The following is a 10,856-nucleotide window of genomic DNA, read 5'->3' as shown; positions in this document are numbered from 1 at the left end:
TATATTATATACGACGAAATGTCAACGAAAACGAACATGAGAGGAATTTGGATTTCGGGGAGCAAAGCTCGTCTCTGTGTTCATCTCTGAGCTCTGGTTTTGATTTTGTAGAATTTACTGTAAAGAAGAAAAAAAAACTTTTTTATGATTCTATTGAGAGGATTGTTTTTCGTCTGTCTTATTCTCTCTCATACCTTTTCTGTTTTTTTTTTCTCAACTCTATGCCAAAACCAATCTATTGAGTGCTGAAAGTTCATTCACATTTTTTACATGTAAAATGCATCTTCTTTTCACTTTATATTAAAGGCTATGTTTTTATTGCTATTTAATTTTCCTTTATCCCCTTTTTAAATCCAACGTCACGCAGCAGTTTGCTCTGTTATAGTTTGAAGAAGCGGTTCCAAAATCATTGTATGTCACTTCCTTACCAGGCCCCATCATTCTGCAGCTGCACTTAACTCTTTCATTAGTTGCATCTTCTCTCTTTTTTTATTATTTCCTTTCATCATGTACATGTTTTTAGTCTCTCTTAGCCATCTCGTCCACCACTATCTCCCTCACAGCTTCTCCAGTCTGTATAATAGGTTCTTGTTTGTCTCTCTTGTCTTTTAGTTTTTATTTTTAAAAATGTTTTCATCGTCCATAATCTGTTTTTGGGATGTCGTGTGCCATTGTGTTTTTCTGGAAGCGGGAGGTTTTCTCAGTTTCCGTAGGTTGGCCCAGAGATCTGTGAGTGTTTTCGATTCTATAATCGCTTTCTTTTCTTTCTTTTTTTTAATGTTTCATTCATTTCTTTTCCCTTTTCATATTTGATTGTTTTGAGTTTATTTTGTTCTCTTTTCCCTTTGCTATTTTTTCCTCTTGATTTATTTTACCCCAGAACAACCTGTTGGTATGTTGGTGAGTGAGGCATTGAGGTCAATAGATTCATCTTGTTCAGATTATGGAGTACAACATCTTTTTTTAAGAAAAGTATTAAAATAATATTTAAAAAAAAGTTTAAACATCTTGTATTTGCGTTTTTGTCTTATGCACACACAAACTGTGTTTCTGTGGTCTTAATTGTGAGCTGCAATGATCCAGTTTCAGCCAAAGGGGGCGCTATAAAGAAAGAAGTACAGTTGGAGCACATTCACTGCTTTGAACACAACATACCCAATGTAGCCAAAAGTATGTGGACATCCCTGTCCAGAGATTCAAGTCCATGGCTTTGATTTGATGATTTCTATTAGAAATTTAAAAGCACAACAAGTTAAAGAATTATCATGACACAAAAGCCCCAGAGGATAGCACATTAAAGCATTCCTAAAAACACATCTGCCCAAAGTGGTCTTGGATGAAAATAGTACATGATAAAATACAAATCTATGGAAACAAACAAATTACAATAATCCAACTTGTCTTTGCAACTCCTTGCAGCATGGTTCAGATTTCCTCCCTCAAAGGTGAACCATCAACTCTCCCTACAAGTCCATCTTAACTTTGTTTGCTCTGTTACAGTTTGAAGAAGCGGTTCCAAAATCATTGTACGTCACTTCCTTACCAGGCCCCATCATTCTGCAGCTGCACTTAACATTTGAATGAAATTAAAGGTCCAGTGTGTAGGATTTAGGAGGATATATTGGTAGAAATGGAATATAAATATGTTTTCTTTAGTGTATAATCACAGAAAATAAGAATTGTGTTTTCATTACTTTGGAATTAACTGTTTATGTCTACACAAGGAGCGGTTCCTCGTCCACTGAGTCCACTATGTTACAACGCCATGTTTCTACAGTAGCTCAGAACAGACAAACTAAACACTAGTTCTAGAAAGGGATATTTGCATTTCTGCGTCGGCCACTGTAAGTAACAGTCCCTCCCTGACGAGCTGACGACACTTATTTGCATCATGAAACTGCTGTATTCAGTGTTTTTACTTTTTTATTAATGACGAGAACTGACTTTTCGCTAAGCCCCGCCCCTTTGTATTGGTCAGTCAAGCTGTCGCAGTAAGCCTGGAGCCCACACTGTAACTAACTGCACTCCCTGAAGAAATATATTTTTGGGAAAATGAAAGAGTGATTCCAGAGAAGCAGACAGAGGGGTCTACAGTCTGTGTTGGAAGGATATATCCAGGATGTCAAACTGACTCAGCAGCAACAACAGGTTAAAAAGACAAAGATAGTTAGAAGCTAAAGACGAACTATAGGCTACAGATCACAGTGTAAAAGTGAACCACCACATCACTGCTGATCACCACACAAGACAATGAATATAAAGGGAAACTTTGCTGATATTGAACCATAGTGTGCGCAGGTGAACAGTATTTGGCTTCAGCCAGCGGACCTCTGCTCCCAGATGGGCGGAGAACCCTGAGGGAAGCCTAGCAACATTCATCCGCGCACACTGTAATGACACACAGCTGGTTGAATATCAGCAAAGTTTCCCTGCTTCCCTTCACTGGTTCCTGTACAGCAGGGTCGGTCTTTGTTTCACTGTTATAATCATTAAAAATCGAAAGCAGCATGTGTATACATTCAGTAGGTTATATCTTCAGTAGCTAGCTAGCTAACCCTGCACTTTTCAGGGTTTGATTTTGGTTTTGGAACAGGGAAGAAATGTATATCTTTTTCCAACCTCTCCAGGTAACGAGTATCATTAATACATGACGTGCCCCAGGCACAACATTTAGCTCCAAATCCACAAAACCAGCCTGAAAATGAAGGAAATCTGAAACGATTGCATTAGAGTCAGTGGAGCACAGCTGTGTTGTTGGAGCTGTCTGATGCTAAGCTATGATTAGCCAGTCTGCATTCGAGGGGTGGGATTTGCAAAGGGTCAATTCAGCTCCTAAACAGTAAACACTTAAGGAATCCTAACCGAGAGTTCACGCTTTGTACAACGGAGAAGTTTCAACTGGTTGTAATCTGCAGTCATCACCGTTAGATACCAGTACTGCTCCTTTAACGGATTATAAATTAAATCACAGCTGCATTAAACTGTATAAATATAAACACGGGACAGTGTTGGATACATCCGGGGCTTCATTATTTTGTCCAAACAAAGTGTGGTATGTTGTATTTTATTTATTTATTATCATTTATTAGGATGCTGTCAGTAAGAAAAATGTAAAAAAAAAAAAAATGTGAATCAAGAAAAATGTATGAATAAAACATTGATATCTGGAGTTTATTTAGCTATTTCTTTACATATTTGGGAGTGTAGGATGCTGCTGTGGGAATAATGTGTGATAAAAATAGGAAATACACAAACAGAAAGGAAATGAAAGCCAGTGAAAAGCAAGGAGGACACGAGGTTTCATGAGACTCGAAGGTGTTAAAGGACGCTCTCTGTAATTGGACCACTGTGCAGGATGTGCTTTTACAACAGAGCAACAGAGGATGTTGTGGTTGAGACCAGTTCAAACCAGCCGCAGGTTGGAAAGAAGCAGCAGGCACATTCAAACGTCCTCAGTCACATGATTTAAACAGATCCGCAGCAAGTTTAGACATCGCCGCTTTGCAAGTCTCATGTATCAAATATCTGAAGCCTTGGCACACACACACACACACACACACACACCCACACAGCTAATAAAACTCCAGTTATTTAAACTGTATCCTAAACTGTGTCTCCCGAGGCCTTGAGCAGTCTGATAACATGTACGCTGATAACCCTGCTGTTGTGAGGATCTGCTCTGCTCCACTGTTCTTTATCTTCCTCAGTGAGCAGAAAACTCTTCCCGTCCATCGCCTTTGACTTTCAAATGAGCGCCTTTGTGGTTTTTGCATTGCATTTAACTTGTTAAAATCAAGTCCAGGGCGTGACAGAAACCTACTGCATTTCCAAAACACTTGGACGAGAGATCAGTGAAACTGAATGTGGGGAAACTGCCAAGCAGGCCTCTGAATTTATCAGGTGAGGATGAGAGAAGACCAGCACAGAGATAACGGACGCTGATGATATACTGCGCTCGCTTCTTCCTTCTCCAGATAAAGATAATAATGGAGAAAGAAAGCAAATAGTCCGGGAATGTGAAAATACTTAAGGCTGAGAGTTTTGTGGCAAAGGCTGCTGGCAGCTTGAAGTGGGATTTAGAAATGTAACATGGAAAAGGGAACCTGGGAGCATTTGTGGCTCAGCAAATAAAGAAGTGAAAAATATGGCGAGGCACGGGGGAAAGCATGACAGCAGCAGAAAGATGTCGAGAGATGGATGAATAGCAGAAAAGGAATGAGAAACATTAGTTACTACTGCATGTGGCAACAGATACTAGAGAGTAAGCTCTGAGTGTTCGTGGAGCAGTCATGTGACACTCATAGAGGCAGAGAGGCTCTTTGCATTCTTGACCTCCTCCTTTCAGGTCCAGTGTGTTTTTTATCACAAGAGAAAAGTACATTTGCTCATTTATTAAGCAGTTTTATAATCTGTTCTGTTGTGGGGGTTTTTCACCACATTTCAGAGTGAAACATCTGAAAAGTCTTTAAGGTTTGTGACCCTTTAAAGGGTACGTTCACGATGTTTCAAACAGACCCTTTTCCCCCATGTTTTTGTGTCGGAGTGTCTGATGGGAACAACATTTTTTTGTATTTGGTCTAGCATTGCACAATAGCACTGCTGACATTTCTGGATGCATTGTAAGCAATTGGGGCATTTATGCACGTCCATTTACTTCAGCTAGTTTCTACCACTGTCAGGCTCAGTATCTGACAACATTACGGAGAGGATCCCTACAGAGGTAGACCTTTTGTTTAACCAGAAACAGCCCCAAAATCGCTATCGCCAATCCCACCAGACTCCATATATACAAACAGTAATTTTAGCGTGTATAGAGGCAGCTTATTTTCACATCTAACTGGATGATGTAAGGGTTTATTTCAACCAAACCAGAGTTGATGATTGTTGGGACAGTGGAAAGACAAACCAAGACAGCCTTTGAGTGTTTTATATGTTTCTGTTCATTTGGAATAAAGTGTTGTTTTACAATGATAAATTATTGTTTATTTAAATGGAATCTGGTGGGTTTGGCAAAAACAATTTTGGGGCTGTTTTGGATTAAACAAAAAGGATCTTACTCTTCAGTTGAAAGGTCCGTTTCTGCATCTGACGTCCCTCTTCCCAGCAACACTTTTCAGCCCCCCCTGGAGGACCCCGAGGAGCTCCCTGGCCAGACAAGATATGTAATCCCTTCTCCTACCAGTAGGATGTGCCTAGAAAACACCTCCAATGGGTAGCGTCCAGGAGGCATTCTGCTCAGATGCCCGTTCCACCTCAACTGACCCCTTTCAATACAAAGGAGTAGTGGCTCTACTATGAGCTCCCTCTGGATGTCTGAGCTCCTTACCCTATCTCTAAGGCTGACCCCAGCCACTACTGAGGAAACTCATTTCGGCAGCTTGTATCCTTGATCTCATTCTTTTGGTCGTGAGCATTGGGGACATAGATGGACCAGTATATCAAAAGCTTTGCCTTCTGGCTCAGATCTCTTCAGCGCCCACATCACTGCAGACGCAGCGCCAAACAACTGATCCATCTCACATTCCATTCTGCCCTCACTCATGAGCAAGACCCTGAGGTACTTGAACTTCCTTGCTTGGGGCAGTAAGTCTCTCCCAATCCAGAGGGGACAATCCACCGTTTTCTGGCAGACAACAGTACAAACATTTCAACAAATTTAGATTTTATCCAATTTATGTTTATATTGAGGCACTTTGTCTCTGCTACAGCAAACAAACCCAAAAATCCACATTGTCTCTTTAACAGGCATGACCACACAGAGAGCTGCATCTACTCAGGTAACTCTGATGTCATCTTTTAAGAGAGAAAAATGTGAGCATTTGTGTTTGTGTGGTAGGGGGAGATGGAGGGGCTTTAGAAATGTACAGTACCACATTGCCAGTTCGTACTGCACATGTATGGCTTCCTCTCCGCACCCAGATTGGGTAAGAACTGCTGCAGTCTTCCCGTTAATGGCATTAAGAGCAGTGGGGGGTGGAAATCAGTGATGAGGGCAATCATTGGGACATCAAGGCACTCCCAAAAATCGATGCCAGATGACAATAAGCAGCTCCATGTGTGATTTATGCACGCGCAAACACATACAGTCACATTTCAGACTTGAGCACGTTGCACAAGACCCCACATGAGTCTGACAAAAACACACACTTGCTGACACACTCTGCTGCTCACACGCAACTTGCTCTCATGAGCTGCAGTTTTCTGTTTTACGGCGCACATGGTCGCCTGTGGGAGGTGATCTGGCTGTCATTCAGTTGTTGACTGGGCCTTCCCTCTCTGTCTCTGCCATTTCACCACACACTGGTTGAGAATGTTCGCGCCGTCCTCGATAAATCACTCCCAAGCACTTGCCTTGGGATCCACAGTACATTTCCTTTTCCTCCAATTTCTCCGTCCTGTTTTAAAATAGAGCTTCCTTTTGTCTGTTTTGACTTTTTTTTAGTAACAGAGCTCTCTTTTTTCAAAATAACCTTTTGGCTTTGTTTTTACATTTTTATTTCTTTATGACCCCCTGGTTACATAAATAGGCCCAGTGAGTTAGCTATTTGGCAGTTGTTCCCAACCTTGTGGGTTTAGGATCTGCCATAAGGGATGACAAGTTGAATTAAAGGCCTGTAAGTTCATTGACTTCATAGTAGGAGGAAACAGAACTCGGAAACAGAAATTGACAAAACAATCTCACCAAAGTAGATGTAGCCAGCTCCAGCTATTGGAGCTAGGATTCCCAACCAGCTATCATTCCATAAACAGTGCTAAACAATGGGCTATTTCCCTTCTTTAGCACTGTTCAGAGAGGGCAGAGAGAGCACACATCTCTACCTTTTCATGTGCTTACTTTGAAAGCCTGAGGCAGAGAGCAAACCTCTCTGCCCTTCCACATGCAAACAAGGAAATCCTGAGGCAGAGAGCAAACCTCCCTGCCCTTCCATGCGCATACATAGAAAGCCTAAAGCAGGGAGAGCAGCTGCAAAGACTCCCTGGAACAGAACAGAGCAGCATCAATGACAAACAGAAATGACATTGATAAGTCAGACACAGCATGAAAAGGAGGAGCTGGGGTGGAGGCAGGTTGCAAAACAGCTTGCAGAGGAAGCAGCAACAGTAGGCAGGACAGAGTGGTTTAAATAGGGCGCCCTGAATGAGATTTGCCAATTGGTTGCATAGAAAGGAATCATGGGATCTGTCAGCTGACTCCCTTCCACCAATCAGCTGCTTCATCAGTTGACTGGGCTGTTTGAGATCAGCTGATGTAGCTGGGATGTGAGCTGAGCTTGACAATGTGTCCTGCCTGAAGTAACACTATGCTTAATTTTTGCAGCAGCTGATTCAGATAAATTCCAAAGAATTTTGAGATGTTAGGAAGACAACTGAAAAAATGACATGGTTAATGAACAGTGGGACAACTTCAGCGGATGTATGTCAGGAGGGAACAATCAGATCATGCAAGGACACTGATGATGCAGTGTAGTACACTTGTGAGTGACATCTTACACTAATGCTTGACACATTACTGTGACTAAATAGCTTTCTTTCTTGTATTAATGTCTGTCAATACTCGCTAGATTATCTACTGTCATTTTTTTTCATTTTGTTTCTGATTTTCCTGTTGAACATTTTATTTTAAAAAATGTATTGTAAAAAAAAAGAATTTGCAAAACTCTGAATTCTTTGGTATAGTTCAAACCAATCCAGTCGAAGTCGTCGAAATCCAGCGCTATGGCAGTGACTTGCGGTGTCAGACACTGATGAAAAAAGCTGTCCTTTAACGTTGGCATGATATGCGGCCGGTCGGTGCTCAGCGGCATCAGGAGGAAACGTGGCAGGACAAGAACGAAAGTCCAAGTGGGAGTTGTGATGGATTGGTCCAACAAACACAGAGTTTCACCTGTGAGACCAGTGCTTGTGTCCTGTAGGATTCTTAAGCCAAACCCTGTTCTTTTTTCCTAAACCCAACCACGTGTGTTTGTTGTTGGAGGAAAAAAATGTCAGTGTGCGTTGTTGTAGTGCATTTATTTTGAAAGAGACTGTATGTAAATGGTAAATTTCTTGTGAAAATGGTGCTGTATTTTGAAAGAAGAAAATGCATGTAACAGGCAGAACTTGACATGGTCTCCCAGAACTTCAACAACCAACGCACCCAGGGTGCCTTTCAAGTCGCATCTGGATGTTGAAATGACCAAATGGCGATATGTGACACGGTCGGAATGAGAATGTGTTGCTCAAACGTGATTACAGTGACTTATGGGACATTGATTTAGCAAAACTGTAGGCTTTTGTGCCTCATGTCAAACAAAAAGGAATCAGTATGAAATAGTGCAGGACCACAGTGACCACTTCCACTTAAACTGACTCATTGCAGCATTTCCTCATTTCAGATGCTGGTTTGTCCAGGCTTTAATGCTATCAGTTCAAATCCATGACGTTAATCTTGATCCGAGAAAATCAACCATGGTATCACAATCATTTTTTCTCATGTTACCGTCAGGGCAGGTAGACAAACCCTGACAAACTGTCATATGATGTAATTCACGGTGCAATAACAGAGAATTTCAGACATTAGATGTAATAGTATATCACCCTGGCCGGCTGGTAACCCTGGCAGGGTGGGTATTATGCCCAAACATGAAAGATTTATTTGGTCATGTGAAACAGGTGTGGAGGGCATGGAGGGCAATCAGCATCTTCATCACCATGGCGATGGAGAACCCAGCCACCGGGCAGCTGTCTGTGACGCTGAGAGGAAAAAACAGAATGACCCCTATACAACAAAGTGGAAACTATGACCGCTGGAACACACGCTTCGGCACACTGCGACACGCAACCCATCTAATAAGGAAAGCAGATTGTACATGTTATACAAACAGGCCTGTCACATTTCTCACACGCTAACCTCCACACGCTCGGCCATTTGTGTAAACAGGAAAGAGTGTCCACTTTTTCCTCGCGCCTGCCTCTTCACTCTTGCTCCATCTCTGATTGCCGTGCGATCTTCCTGTTATTTCCTTCTTATCTTTTCCCCTCTTTCCTCGGCTCATTTTCATTATGAGACAGGAGTTTGCACTTTTGATAGGCCACTGGAGTTCTATAAACCTTATTGCAGCAATCTCAAGTGTAAACAGCCCGTCCTAAATTACAGGTTCATCCCCTGTCATCCCTGTGCCAAACTGAGGAGGAAAAACAAAGATAACCAGTCATAGTTTCATCTTGTCTCTGTGACTGGATTCTGCCCTCTCACTGGAGTGGTGAACTGGGCTGCCTGTGGGCCTCGTGCCCTCGTCCTCTGAATAAAAGATGAGCCTGACAGCCCATTGTTGCTGGAGGTTGGTGGTGGTGTTTCTGGGGCTGCCATTGTCATTGCTGTACTGTACTGAAAGGCAGATTTGGCTGTGATGAGGAAGAAGACAAGGTCAGTAGGTCAGATGCATAAAAAAGGTTTAGGAGTTAAATTGTGTATCTTGGAGTAGAATCATTATAAACTGAGGGACTGTGTATTTCTACAGTTGTTACACTTAACAGTTATGTGGGTATGTGTGTGTTATCCTGGCCCAAGGAATGTAATTGGTCATTATTGCCATAGCTTCTGACATCACAAAGTAACAGTAGCCCCTTTTACACTGCCAGATTTTCAGCGAATGTTGGGACGTTTTGCCGTCAAGCTGCGAAGGAACTGCGCGCCCTCCTTGTCCTCGCAAACGAAGAGGCCATTAACTGTCAGATGACGGGGACGGTGAAGAACGGGCCGACTTACGAGAGAATCACAGAAAGACTGACCAAGCGCAGCTTCCCTCACACGTCACTGTTTACGTCACACGCTGAGCTACACGTTTTGTTACTTGCTCATGCCCCCCATTGCCCCGAAAAAGGCACATTCTGTATTGACAAAATAAGGCAGGCAGCATTTTGCTGCACTCCCCGGTTTTGTTTTTATACTGCCAATGCTGAAAGAAGACTGATTGCGCTTTCCTGCAAATTTGCACAATTCCTATCTAAAAATCGCTAGAGGTGGGACCAAGTCTGTGACAAGTCTCAAGTCAAGTCCCAATTCCTAAACTTTGAGTATCGAGTCCTAAACAGGTCATGATGTGCTCCTCGCCAAAATGCCGTTTTAAATGTATAAAAATTGTTAATGCTTTTTTAAAATGTGTATTTATTTGTTAAAACAAGTGTGAGACAGCAAAGGGCCACGGGTTGGATTCAAATCCTTGCCATTGCAAAGAAATCAGTCTATATGGGATGCTAATTCTACCAGGTGAGCTAGAGCAGTGGTTCCCAACTGGTGGATCACAGATCCATTCTGAATGGACTGCAAGTGACTCGAGAATGTGTCAAGTAGTAAAAAAAAAACCACACTTTATTTAATTTCTGGCGTAGAGCTTTTATTTCAAAGTGCAGTTTCCTCCTGTAGAGTGAGTGACTAACAGACAGCTACTTGACAGAGACAGCAAACTAGCTTGATGTCATGGCCAAATGCAAGTATGACGCAGAATATATTAAACTATGTGGACCTTGAACTCATGACTAAGGAGACATATGGACCCTTGTGGCTGGACCACATGGGAATCACTGAGCTAGAGGTCGCCACAGCTCGCTAACTATGTTAATAGTACCCTCAACTCCTTCCTCCGTTCTTAATGCAGTTTCAAACGTCGAGCAAGGTTGGAAGTTGTTGTGTCTCTGTCTGTAATTTTTGACCCACTTGTTTTGAACATCGCAATTTTTTTATTTCATTTTTTTACTACAGCGTAGTTTTTGTACGTGAACAAAATTATCTTTGGTATCTTCTTTTCCCACTGGTGCTAACATAACGTTAGTTCTTCATGGTATTCCCCTGCAACTTGACTGGATGATGTTGGATT

Source organism: Epinephelus lanceolatus, chromosome 3 (genome assembly GCF_041903045.1).
Source record: "Epinephelus lanceolatus isolate andai-2023 chromosome 3, ASM4190304v1, whole genome shotgun sequence".
NCBI classification, from domain to species: Eukaryota; Metazoa; Chordata; class Actinopteri; order Perciformes; family Serranidae; genus Epinephelus; species Epinephelus lanceolatus.
This window is presented reverse-complemented; position numbering follows the sequence as displayed.